At 41.2% G+C, this 13,456-nt stretch overlaps 1 protein-coding gene across 9 annotated transcripts in view; it reads right to left on the bottom strand.

The window, feature by feature from the left end:
• The window catches only part of LOC142358773 (E3 ubiquitin-protein ligase NEDD4-like), a 171,108-nt gene that overhangs the window by 69,671 nt on the left and 87,981 nt on the right, over positions 1 to 13,456 (bottom strand). The window lies entirely within an intron of this gene.

Raw genomic sequence — 13,456 nt, 5'->3', positions numbered from 1 at the left:
AGCCGTGCCCACGCTTCCTTAGAAGCGCTTGTTCAGGAGCCCTCTGCAGCTGGGACTGTATTTTGCATCAAGGAAGAACGCAGTGTCTTTGTTTATACTTTGGATTGTTTGAGGAATGGTACCGTTACTAGACCATTCCTCAGGAGCGACCTTTTGTAGAGCTCACACGCTGATACAAAAAAACCCCCAAACAAACCCAAACAATCTGTATTCTTACCCTAGCTCTTACCTTATGACACGAAACCAAAAACATACCAATCTTAACCATTTCATTTAGTCAAGGATTTTTTCCTCTCATATAACTGGTTTCTGACGGAATTTAGGAAGTTATAAAAATTCAACCTAGAATAAGGGGAATTTTTGTTTAATTCTTCAAGAAAAGGATCGTTAGTAGTTCATGTAAACCAGTCAATATTTACTGCAGGGTCTTTATGGTGGGTAATTATTCATTTAAATTTCAGTCAGTAAAAAAAACAGTAGGGTAACTAGTAATATAATCTCTCAGGGTGAAAAAGAAAGAACACGGGGAAAAAACTGTGTAAAGTTTTGTTTCATGTTGTGGGCATTTTTTTAAAATCAGCTACCAATCTGTTTTGTTTGTATCCTGAAATTCTGCACAATGAGTTGATATTCATGTATTTAAAATTTGATTACAACGAAAACCAGGAAAGCTAGAACTCCAGAAATATTTGCTGCAAATGTTTGGTCAGAAATGCTAATCCCCATAAAACCCCGGAACATAACAAAAGGCAAGAGCGAGCTCTCTCCGACTCCAGGCTCACAGAAGCGCCTGTGAAGGAGACTGCACTTGCTGTGGCCGGGAACACAGCACAAGGCAAACACACACATCAGCTCCATGGAGAATGGAGCTGGCGCTGTAAACGGACGACTCCAAATTCTTTTCTCCCTCCTCTTCCCGCATCTGTTTTGGCTGGCATCCGACACAAGAAATCCAACTGATGTCACCTGCCCGCCCCAGCACTGCTGTAACTCACTGCTGCAGACACAAACAACCCCGAGCAGCAGGCAGACAGCTCAGCAGCTTGGGGCAGGAGAGGCAGCTGATGGGGAACTGCTGCCCAGAACGGCGCAGTGCAAACTCGCCCGCGGACGTCCTCTCCCTCCGCAACTGCCGCTCTGGCACGTCCCAGACCCCCAGCTCCTGCTCTTTAGTGAATGGTACCAGGGCAGTGCGTGGCGGGTGACAGACCAATACAGCAGTAACACAGGCTGAGCGTAACCAATGAAAAAAAAGAAGAAGAGAGAATATCAAGTATTTTGCAGTCAGTCGTGCGCAGGGAAGAGGTCAGACGCAAGCTCCCAGCACCACAGCGTGCTCTGCAAACCGCACTCCCAGCCGTGGGATTTCCTGCAGGAAAGCAAGACGGTGCTGCCCCGCAGAACACCCTCGGACAGACGTACCCTGGCGCATACCCCACCGTTACAAAGTTCCTCTGCCTTCTCCCATTCCGTCTGCTCTCAGCTTTATGAAAGAGGAACTATTTCAGGGCAGACGACACTCCGTAACTTCAAATAAGCACTAAATTACATCTGTATTGTAATAACACCCAGTTTTTAGTATCAGGAGAAGTTAGGCAGGACTGCTAAATTTCAGATATCGGGTCCTCCTGTGCGAAAAAGATGCATCTATTTAATGGAAAATTAAGATAATTTACATTTTTACATACAGATACGCTCTGCAAAGTTAGGCACTTAGTTAACTGAACTAAATTCACAGTATTTACAAGTCTACATAGGGAGAGCAACCAAATTCTCGACAGAAACCCTTCTCTACCCTCTTTTTAAATTTCTCCTAAGTTAACAAAAAACTAAGTATCAAAAAAACAGCACAAAGCAAAGCTAGTTGCCTAAGATAAAACCACCACAAGGTCTACTGTGGGGATGGCAACAGCAAGACACAGTTTTATTTCCAGTTGTCTCATTAGATATAAAGCAGGTAAGGTTTGCTTTCAGTTAGAGTGTTTGCATTAGGGCAGATGTTGCAAGGCCAAAAAGATACTAAAAACTGGTGACCTCAGGCAAAACCAAAGCTGTTCAGACCAGTCTCCCACATCTAAACGGCTCCTGTACGGTTTCCCCGTGCTTGGCTAGGGTGTCACTACCCACAAAGTCTGCATCTGCAAACATCAAAAAATTGTATTTCACTTGCTGACTTAAGATCAAACATTTTAATACAGTAAATTAAAAACATTTAACAGATCTCAAATAACATCACCACAAACTAACAGATTTCTGAAAACCCCTTTGGTTTTGGCTTTAAGCACCGAATTGGAGCTGCTGCTTTTGCATTTCATGCTTCACGTATCACCAAAAACTTTCAGAAGTTGATTAGCATACAGCTTCACTTCAAAGAAATGGTAATCATTTGAAAATGGAAATATAATTTAGTTCATTACAAATTTTTTATTCCCAGAATTTACTCACAAAAGCGTATTTAGACCCTGCATTATATCCAAACTGATAATTACGTTTTCAACTCTACTTCCACTATAATTCCTAAATCTCCTCATTTTACTTGTTCTTTTGCAGTGCTGTACCTGGGACTGTGCACAACTGACTGCACAGCAAAAAGGGCAGCAACGTCAGAAACGAGAGACGGACTATTTAATGGACACACGCTAAGAGATGAGCGTCATCACAGAGCTGGCGTCAGATTTGTTTTCTAAAATTCAGAATCAGAAGATTAGTCTTAAAATAAAATGCCTGTCTTTGAGGTGCTTCCTGAACCGTAATGCCATAATACCATTCACCCTGGGAGCAGGAGAAAACCTTCAACATGTTTCTGAACGTAAATCTATAAAACAAGCAAATATTAAGGACATCACTGTCTCCCTGTCACAGGAACAGCAAAGGCTGCCTTTCCAAAGGTGTATCAGCCTGAGGAACACAAGGAAAACGCAGACAGGTTTCCACGTTTCCTAAACAGTTTTTCTTCCCCGATGGTTGCTATGCAAATAGAAGCAACCTTTTACCGAGTACAGATCGTCCTTTCAGATGAACAACCGTCCTCGGCACATCCCCTTCACTCGGCAGCATCCATTTACTGCATCTTTCCCACAGAGAAGTGTAGTCAGAGAAAGCTCAATTTACAGTTCAGCGTTTGGGTTGTGGTTTGTTTTTCTTTTTTTTCTTTTTTCCCCCAAGCTGAATAACACTTTATCTAGACCAGGAGACAAAGCAGACAATAAGCAGTACGTCACCAATATATGAACAAGCCAATTTTTTACTTTAAAATACGTGAGAATTTAAAATTCTCCCAATGACTCAGAAAGACTGATAAATGCAGAACTGACAGGCGTAATTCTGAGGACTGGAGGACCTGCTACCACTTTTGAAGCTGTTAGAAATTTCTGCACGCTCATCTGTCAATAGAGAACAGACTGAAACGTATAGTAAATGGAGACCTACAGGCTTGCAGCTCAGCAAGTGAATCCTGTGGGGTAGCTGTGCTGCCCGGGCAAGCCTTCCCAGTGGCAACCGCGTAATACCGTGCTTGGAAGGTGCATTGTTTCTGCAAAGCTTGTACCTGTCCCAAACTGTCCGCCTCCCCTCGTCCTGTTTAAAAGGATTATTTGCTATGCCTCGAACAGGACTTTGGCTGGAACTGCTGCACTGTGACTGCAGCTTGGGATTTTCTCCCACACTCGAGCAGGGACCTGTTTACCTGTAGAGCAACGTTTAAGCATGGACCATACCTATAGTGAAAACGACCTCTGAGAAGCCAGTCTGAGCAGCTTCTGTTTACCTTACTAGAGCTATTAAGCTGAAGGCTTTGGAATGACTATGGCCAAACGTAAGCGCAGAGTAGTAAAAGGAGTCCATGAGTGCGGCTTCAATCATACTGAAGTCAATGCAGAATTCCTAACAACTGCAGACTGGTCGACTCAGCCACACACCTTCAGATCGCACAAACCAGCCAAAATCTTGTGCTGCTGTGTGAACCTCCACCATGTGTGCGGGACAAACCCAAGCGAGCTGGACCTCTAGAAGATCGGGCACAGACACCTTTGCTGTCTGCACTAAGCCGTTCAGCTCACAGTGGTTCTGCCCGGTTCTCCACAGGAGGCCATTCCCACCCCTGGCTTCTCGTTTCTGTTGGGCAGGTGTGATGGCAGCCTGCGGGGAACAAAGCCCGCTCCTCTGGCTCGCTCCCCGGCACGGCCGGCAGCGAGTCACACGGCAGCGCAAAGTGCTCCCACACCAGAATGCGCAGTTCGTGGGGCTGGAAGCGAATCGGGAAGGCTGATAATGACACAACTACTGTAAACTATATAAATAAATCTTTCAGAGCCGCTCTGTAGCTTGACTAGGGTGCCTTGTAGAGTATCTCTTGCAATCCTATACTTTAATGTCAAATATTAGAGAAAACCGTCACGAATCTGTCCAGGGCTAGAAGCCTCTGTTATGGATTACTGAATTCTGAAGAGCTGAATGTGAGTAAGCGCACTGCTACATAACTGCAAGCTGCATCACCAAGTACACCGCAACCATTTCCCAACAAGCACAGCTCACTTGTGTTTATAATAATTCAGCGTGCTGGCAAGCGCCCTCTGATAGAGTTTCTAAAAATAATGAAGTGTTAGTAATACAGCAACTACAGCAGCCTCCACTTCCAAACCTTTGGAGCGAGAGCACAAGAGTCTCTGTGGAAATTGAAGGAGATTCTGATCCACTTTTCAACAATAAAGTTTAGTTCCACTTTCACAGAATTTGAAGCAGATAAATGTCTCATGGCAATATGATCTGCGACTATAAAACCATGCTTGAAGCAGATTTCAAATAACTAAATGGTTATGATATTTGCAATTTAAAGTCTTTACAACATGAAGTACTGAAAGATAAATGTACGATTGCTAAATTGCACAAAACTTAAATTAGAGGAGTTTTTCACCAGCCAGGATGATATGTGCAAAATATCATGGACATAATTCTTAGCTTTGATAACAATGCTTTCAATTTTATTTAGCAATATGAGAATATTTTAAATCATTCTGATTTAACATCATCCCTCAAACAATATTGCTCTTCTCACATCTTCATATTCTGTGGTTTTTATTTACAGGATGTAGAGTAGAAATAATTTTAAAAGCAGAAAAACTTTTGTTTTTTTCTAAATTACATTGACTGTTTTAAACGCCTGCCGTAAAACACGCTATAACCTTCTCCAGGAGGATTACTATCAGCCTCTAATATCTGGTTTGAAAGGATTTTCACTGTTTTATGAATACCTTTCTTTTTAATATTAAAATAGCTTGCCTTCAACAACAAAAGCATTGAAAATACCATACTCCAGAGTTTTATACTTGTGTGTATGTCCAGCAACGTGTTGAATACTAAAGTTAACACTGAATAAGTAGGCTCCTGTTACCTTATTTACTATAAACAGTGATTATGTATTATTCTTTGCCATTAAAAAAAACCTCTTTCTGTAGTAGCATTGACCTCAATAAGTAACTGAAAAGGCAGCCAGTCAGGTCATGCAAATTTATAGCTGAATCTCCCTTTCACTGAAGATAAAAAAAATCCCACCTTATAACAAAGTTGACTTTCTCTTATTCTTTTCTCGAATGCATAAAACATAGCCCAGAAACGCTAGTCGCCCAGGAGGTTATTCTTTTCAAGTCAGGATAAAAGGGAAGATGAAGGTTTCTACCCAAAGCAACTGAAAAAACTCTGCATTTACACCACAATATACAGTGCAATACGTATTTTATTTGCACAACTCATCTAATCAGCAGCACATTTTTCTTTTGACTTTCACTTCCAGCACACTGTACCCCCCTCCCCCCGAGGCTTCAGAAGTCAGCACGACAGACCTGGAAACCGGAATGGTATTTTGGTAATGATAATGCCCAGCATTTTAACTCTAGAATTAGCTTTTCTCACATATAAGACACAGCCCAGCATTTTGATAGATGTATAATATCAGAGGATTTAAATAGAATGAAGGCCAGTTTTTTCCTTTTTATTTATTCATTCTTTTTGGAGATAGAAACCTGCACAGTCATACTGGTGATTTTATGGGTGTATTTTTCTGTAAATAATCGCTGACTTTTGGAAGGTACCAATGCCATCCTGTCGGATGAAAAAACAGACAAGAGCACCAGATTTCAGATGAATGTATGCTGTAACGTATAACAAGGTTTAATCTGGAAACTAAGTAAACAGGACAGATTTGGAGTTAGAATAGCTTTTTGAACTAGGACAGTCATAAAATACACATTTTCCTAAATTCTTCACTTGACAGCTTTTCTTAAATAGGAAAATAGCTAAATAGTATAAAAAGCAATCAAGATGCTATATCTGGTTTTTTATCTGTAATTTTCTGTGGTTAGATCTACACCAGAGCCGCTCTGGCTGGCACCTGCAGTGTTAAGACTGTGTCAGCGTTTCCATTATAAATTGAGAGTCTTATAAACTCAGCTTTAAAGAGATCACTGCGTACTGAAACTCAGCACACAATTTTTCCATGCAGGAGCAAATAGTTTATTACTGCTCCTAAAAAAAAGTGGTGTTATTTCCAGCTCTTCTGCTCGAAGTTTTACTCCGGTTTCTTTACACAGAAATACCACAAGAGACAGCTTCTGGCGAGAAAAAAGCCTAACAACGAAGTCTAATAAAATCCAGAGTCATTTCTCAGGGAACTGTGAGAATGTGTAGGGATAGGGTGAAGACAGGATCGCCAATTCTTGACTCTCTGAAAACTTCACTAAAAATTACGTATGGATTTCTTAATTCTGCAAGCTAGTTCACTTGCAATGCACTATTTGTCCTCCACTCACATAAAGAAAAAAAGTAAGAAAAGAAAACAAAAAACACCCAAATCAGTCTGCCCCTTGGTACTTTCCTCCTTGTAAACCCAGCTGCTGCTCTGCATGTGCTTGAATGCGACAGCCTGCCCCTTCCAGGACTGGAAGATCTTTCAAGAAAAGATGTGCAAGCTGATGGAGAGGCTAATTAAGAAGGGGGCCAGGTGATTTCTGGAGGGGGGGAATTTATGCATGAAGGCAAGGCCCGAATTGGGCTGTAACCTGAGGCAGACCCCTGAACAGCAAAGGATGAGAACAACAGTAATCTCTAGGTGCAGTCTGTTCTGGTCAGGGAGATACCTTTCACTGCAACCTCGAGGTAGGTATGTTGAGGAGAGAGTAGGGCAGGAGAACTGATTTCGTCCTTGACAGAAAACCTAACAAGACTTGAGGGATGGAATTCACCACCTGTACCTGCAGACGTCAACAGAACAGAGGCTTTCCAGGTAGTCACCGTGCTCCTTGTATAGCAAGTGGAGAGACGAAGTTCACAGCGCTCTTCGTTTGAGCTATTTCAAACAGCTAGCTAAGGGCAACACGAATTATGTTCTCGAAATGCCTCTTAGAGCCCAGGCAGCAATCCCTGAAGTAGGTCTCCAAACTGAGACACGTGCAGAATAAAAGAGAAACCCGTTGCGTAGCATTAGGCCTGTGTATTGCTGGAGGAGAAAGCAGCCTTTTAACGGCACAGAACCGTTTCCACACCGGTTTACCTCCCAAGGCCGGCGTGCAGGCGAGCTGCACTGCTTCAGCTGTCCTTAAAGAGACTTGGGAGGAAATACTGGCTTCTGACATAGCTTTTGCCTGTTTTAGACGACCTGTAAATTTTCAAGAATATGCTCCTGGTAAAAGCTAGCAAACAAGTGATAAGAATTTGACTTCTCTTTATTTTGTACGATCTAGACTGCTGTACCCCACTCAGTAACGGCTTCTGAAAGGGAAGATGCAGAAAGAGCTCAGCATGGCTCAGGCACAAGCACCACACGTCGAACATCAGAAGTGTGAATGCAGCCAATTTTAACTTTCTGCACAGCTAATTGCTGTTACACCTGCACGGATGGCAGTCTCTAATGCCAAGTATGTTTGCACTCTGCACGTTAGATCTTCATGGAGTGACTGCTGGTTCTAATATACTTCATCATCCACATGAAATAGGATAGGCAGGTAAACAGTGCTACACACATTCCTTAGGAACAGGGTCTGTCCCATGTTTGTCTGTTTATTCTTTGCAGTTCTCGGACATTTAGATTTGGTTCAGAAATTATAAGAGAAGCAATTAAACCTCTTTTCCAATTCAAAAGCACCACAACGTCCCATACTAACTCGAGTCCCAAAAGAGTATCAGCATGGGGGCTAGTTAAAAATGATGAATGATGTTAAATTAAGTGTTGAATGCTGTGCCAAGCATCGGCTGGTAAATGACCACAGGAGTGGGCAAGAGCAGCAATGCCAGAAGAGAAAATTAAGATTTGTCTCTGTGGACTGCATTAAGTAACCTGAAACAGACAAATTCTTTCAACGGTTGGTTGACACATTCGTCAATTTATTTCATCTTTAAAATATTTTTACCAGTTTTTTTTGTGCTGATCAGCAATACATAAACCATTTGGTGTCTCAATACCATCTCAAGAAAGAGACTTTCAGACTTTGCCATAGTTTACACAGAAACATTGAAGGACTTTTTTATACAAAAATCACATGTATCAGTTTATGTACTAATATAAAAAAATCAAAAAATTCAATCCAGAATTGAATTTCATACGAACCAAAATATGTCTCTTATTTTGCAAGTCACACTGATAAGAGTACAGAACAATGTCATTCCTCCACTGCCCTTTTTAATTGTCGTATAGTACATGCCTTATAAATTAAGGCTCAGCACAGGGCAAGTACAGACAATTGCTACTTCTTCATTAAGAGCTAGGTCAGGCCACAGGATGGAATTGCTAGTTAAGAAATTCTTTTTTCCCAACCCACTGAATCCAAGACAGACTAGAAATCTGAAACAAACGGATAAGTAAGTACATATTAAAGTAGAAATATGGCCTAAAGATATGGCCAACGGAAGGCTCCTCTACAAATTCAGTGTCTTCAAAGGACTGTAAACAATGAAATTTATTTCACTTTCTTTTGCTTCTTGCAGCGAAGGCTTAGCTAGCTAACGGCAATTCAGATGCCTCATCCTTGAATATCACTGTGCACAGAAAGCTGTCTCCAGTTAAGAGAACAGTGATCCACAGCGCTGAGAGTGGTAACTCATGAGACAATGATATATAGAAATATAAAGACGACGGCATAGCAACACTAAAGCAGACACTTGCTACTGAAAACTGTACAATTTGTGACGTTGTCTACAGAATAAATATTCAGACTAAAAAGCCCCACACTGGTCATCCCTTGACTAGTCTTTATTTTTTATTTAAATGTATCATAGATTACGAATATCTTGGAGCATGGTGTGTCAAGAGCCTTTTTTTTTTTTTTTGACCAAAAATAGGATAATAGCAAACAACAATCTACAAGGCAAGTTAATTGGCACATTTTGCCGTTTATTTGAGAATATATGATATAGTATGTCAGGATCACGTCCCTTTTCTGACAAATTCCTGCCAATACATACCTCTGATGGGTCAGTTATATATACTGTCCTGCACAGAGAATTTGTATGTATTTCTGAACATAAGTTCCTATATATCTGATATTAATTCACAGTCCAACTAAGATAGAAATACTGTAGTAGAGTTTCACTGTGTCAGGAAGTTCTATAGAAGTGTTGAATTCTTTAGAAATATGTTTCTAATCCTAGAGCAGAAATGTGCATCTTTTATATACACAATTTAATATTAGATACTACTTTAGTAACACTGTTGAATGCTAGAAAATTTTCACCAGTAGTTCCTCTGAATTCATCAACAATCTCATTGGCCTGCTTTCTCTTAGGTCAAAACCACAAATAAATAATCCCCAGTATGATTAAACAGATTCGACTCATAGCTCTCCTAGTGGGCTGTAAAAGAGGAGGGCTCAAGGTTTTAAACTTGCCCAGAAGCAGCATTTTTCTGAGTGCACTGCTATCTATTCTTTGCAAAGTTTTGCCCTCGTAGAAATCTATTCCAAATCACAGGAAGTCACTAAGGTAAGAAGGGTTACTAGCAATCTTTTTACTCAGAAGATGTATCACTGAAACTAAGAAAAATGGCGAGTGGAACAAAAGAACCAAGAGGACCATTCATCCCCTCCAGAAAAAAACAAACTGTCAAAATCCATTGTGCTATACGTCGTAACATAGTAATGCATTAAAATACATTACTATATGATTCCTATAAGAGTTCCTCATCTGCATTGCAGTCATGTAATGATCAGTCGCTAATTACTAATTTTGTAGAAGGATTCTAGCAAACAACTCTGCCTTTCCCGTACACAGCTTTTATTAACAATAGTTGGCTCTGCTTTAAGCAATAAAAATCATTCCTGATCAAACCCAAAGCTCACCACAGATACATCTGAAGTCCACGGCCCCAATGATAGCCAGAGGTCTCCCACAAAAGCATTGCCATTGAAACAATGGAACTGGTACCCCGCTCCCCAGCAAAATGAAGGGTATCAACAGAAGCATGAAGTTTGGAGTGACCCACAACAAAGGGCAGAGTAAGGCTGGGAAGCGGAGAGTACAGCCTTTGGGGGAGGCAGCAGCAGAGGAGCAGCACTTCTAGTTCCTTCATTCCATTGGATTCCATATTCTTCCGATCAATTTTTTAACCACCTGCCTCAGAGTCCATGTGAAAGCCATCACGTGCATTGCACGTGTTCACCCAACCCTGCTTCCACTTTCACATAAAGGAAATTTTGCCAAAGACAGTGTCTCACCTAGAGTTCTGGCAATCAGTCGCTGGTTTGCCACACAGCACCGCCTGAACGAGGCGCCCGTCTCAGGTGCCCACGCTCCAATCTTCCGGGCACTGCGCAACGCAGAATTTTGGCCCTTCGTGACTGCTGAACTGTGTTTATCATAGCTGGCTCTTTTTGTTTTACATGCCCCAATCCCAGCTGATATCTGGAGACATGAGGAAGAACTTCTTCCCTCTGAGGGTGACAGAGCCCTGGCCCAGGCTGCCCAGGGAGGCTGTGGAGTCTCCTTCTCTGGAGATATTCCAGCCCCGCCTGGACGCGGTGCTGTGCAGCCTGCTCTGGGTGACCCTGCTTGGGCAGGGGGTTGGACTGGGTGACCCACAGAGGTCCCTTCCAACCCTGACCATTCTGTGATTCTGTGACCTCAGGAGCATAAGATTCTCTGTACTTTAACAACAATATTTATTCTAAAATTATTTCTAAGAAAAGAAAATAAAAGCTGAGTTGTGAGAAACGCAGGCTTGCAGAGTTCAGAGTTGCCATTTCTGTTAACTGAATATAATTCAATACTACTACTACAACAACATTTTGTTAGGGCGCTTTGTATTTTTACCACAACAAAGATGCCTTTGTCAGGTCTCTAAAACAGTTGTCCAATACATGAGATTTTTGAAGTGTTTCCCACAAATATAGCTATGCACTCACAGAACCCAAATTATAAACAATGTGAGTATTTGTTATATGCCACAGTATATACACACACTTAGCAGCAGGCTATTGCATTACATATAAAATAACATAGCAGTCAAAAGAATTTGTAACAAGGCTTCCAAATAAGATTTTTCACAATTGGACATAAGCTCATACTTTACTTAATATTTTATAATGACTTGTAATGAAATACATCCTGCTTGCCCAAAACTGCTCCTGTCTAAAACAGAAGATATTTGAAAGGTCATAAACACTTGGTCGCAGTAGGACTGCAGACGCCCGCTTGAATGTTTTCACTCAAGATAAATAAGGCTGTAGCAGCTGCTGCGTACAGCCCCAGGCCCATGCCCTAGATCAATCAAATACACACAAACTTGTTTAACTGGAAGAGTCTAGAATTATTTTTTTCACACCAACAACTATAAAACATGGCAACTTTTCCCCTCAGCTTAACAGAACAAATATTTCAGGCACACCCTTAACTTAGCATCGTAGGTCCTCCAAGCAAACTCCTGTGAGACAGATTAAAAATGACACCTTACTAAAGAATGTTTTATGTGTAGACAAAATAAAGCAAAACTTTCACCAAAATGCTTTCATTCCCCACGCTTCCTGTGGCATCTTGCCTAGCCAGTCCCCTCTGTCCACAATATTTCTGGGCTTACTACAACTATGAGAAAACACCACAAAAAAGTTCTATGTTTCAATTAATTATTTATTTTGAAACTTTCTGCACTAAAGAATGCAAGTACCAGTTGGACTGAGCGCCTCTGTGGCTGCCATGCTTCATGGCTGACTAAATTGATTTCACATGGTAACTAAAACGAAGAGCACGTAGGAACAAATTTCATAATTCTCCTCTGGAAACACTGAACTATGCTTTTGGTATGTGAATCATTACTACAGCGCAGATCAAAGAAGTGACTTTGGGGGGTAGATCCTTTAGGAAAGCGAGAGCTACTGCAGAGACACTGGGGCCCAGCTCTGCAAACCTCTGCTGCCTCAGTGCCAGGCTTGCTGTGCTATAGCTACTTGTATCATTGGTTAGGGTGGTTCTCCATGAACAGCCATTACAGCAGCGGAGCCAGGGATAACAAACAGGAAAGGGAAAAGCAGGCACACCTCTTTTTTCCCCCCATTTCATTTTTAATATGAGATTTAGATTTATTTTAGTATGACAACACTTAAAATAGTGTACGGCATACATGAAAGTCAAATGAAGAAAACCAGTGAAGTTTCTGCATTCCAAATTTCCCTGCTGAAATGTTCTCAGGCTGGCAGGAAAGACATTACACACTACTTCACAAAATTGCTAGCTTATAAAGACTGAAGTGAAACCTGTACTGGCAAGGGATTTTTTATTTTTTAAAAGAAAAGCTTAGGGATACTTTGTGATTTTCTTTCTATTCACAACGCCTACTGAAAAGCTAAAAAGAAGGTTATACTGGAATAACTTGGAGACTTAGCTTTTCCATAGGAAAGCTGCAGAGTCATCATATGGCCTTGCTGCAGTGAGCAGCTGTCTTTCTGTACTACATTTCACCGAACGAAAGCGCAGGAGAACGAGAGCACACAAGCAAGGAAGACCACAACCTCTTCCAGTGAATCTGTTTTCACAGCTGGAGACAGAGCGCTTACTATTCTATATACAGCATCACTGAGCTTAGGAACTCAAGTGGGCAGTGTTAAATTGCACGGCAAAGCAATTTAAGCAAATGACTAATCTAAACCCTTAAGTTTCATTCCTACTTCGGTCTTTTAAAAAGTGGCTTAAAAACATAAAACATCAATCCTCTCCCATTATCACAAAGAAAAGCCAGAAGACTCATTTTGTCATCTTAAAGCAAAATCAAGGCAAATACAAACAACAGGACAGTTTACTTAGTCGAGCCAACCTACTCCTACAGTTGTTTGATCAAGACTTATGGCACACACAAAAAAAGAACACGGTTTTAATTTCCAGAAGGCCAAAAAAATAAAAAATTCTATAAGAAAGGGGATTTTTTTCTAACTTCTTGGTACTTTATCTGCTAAACGAGTATCTTGACTGGAATTATCATAAGATT

Source organism: Opisthocomus hoazin, chromosome Z (genome assembly GCF_030867145.1).
Source record: "Opisthocomus hoazin isolate bOpiHoa1 chromosome Z, bOpiHoa1.hap1, whole genome shotgun sequence".
NCBI classification, from domain to species: Eukaryota; Metazoa; Chordata; class Aves; order Opisthocomiformes; family Opisthocomidae; genus Opisthocomus; species Opisthocomus hoazin.
Note: the sequence above shows the minus strand (reverse complement) of the source record. Positions and strands in the feature narration are given on the sequence as shown.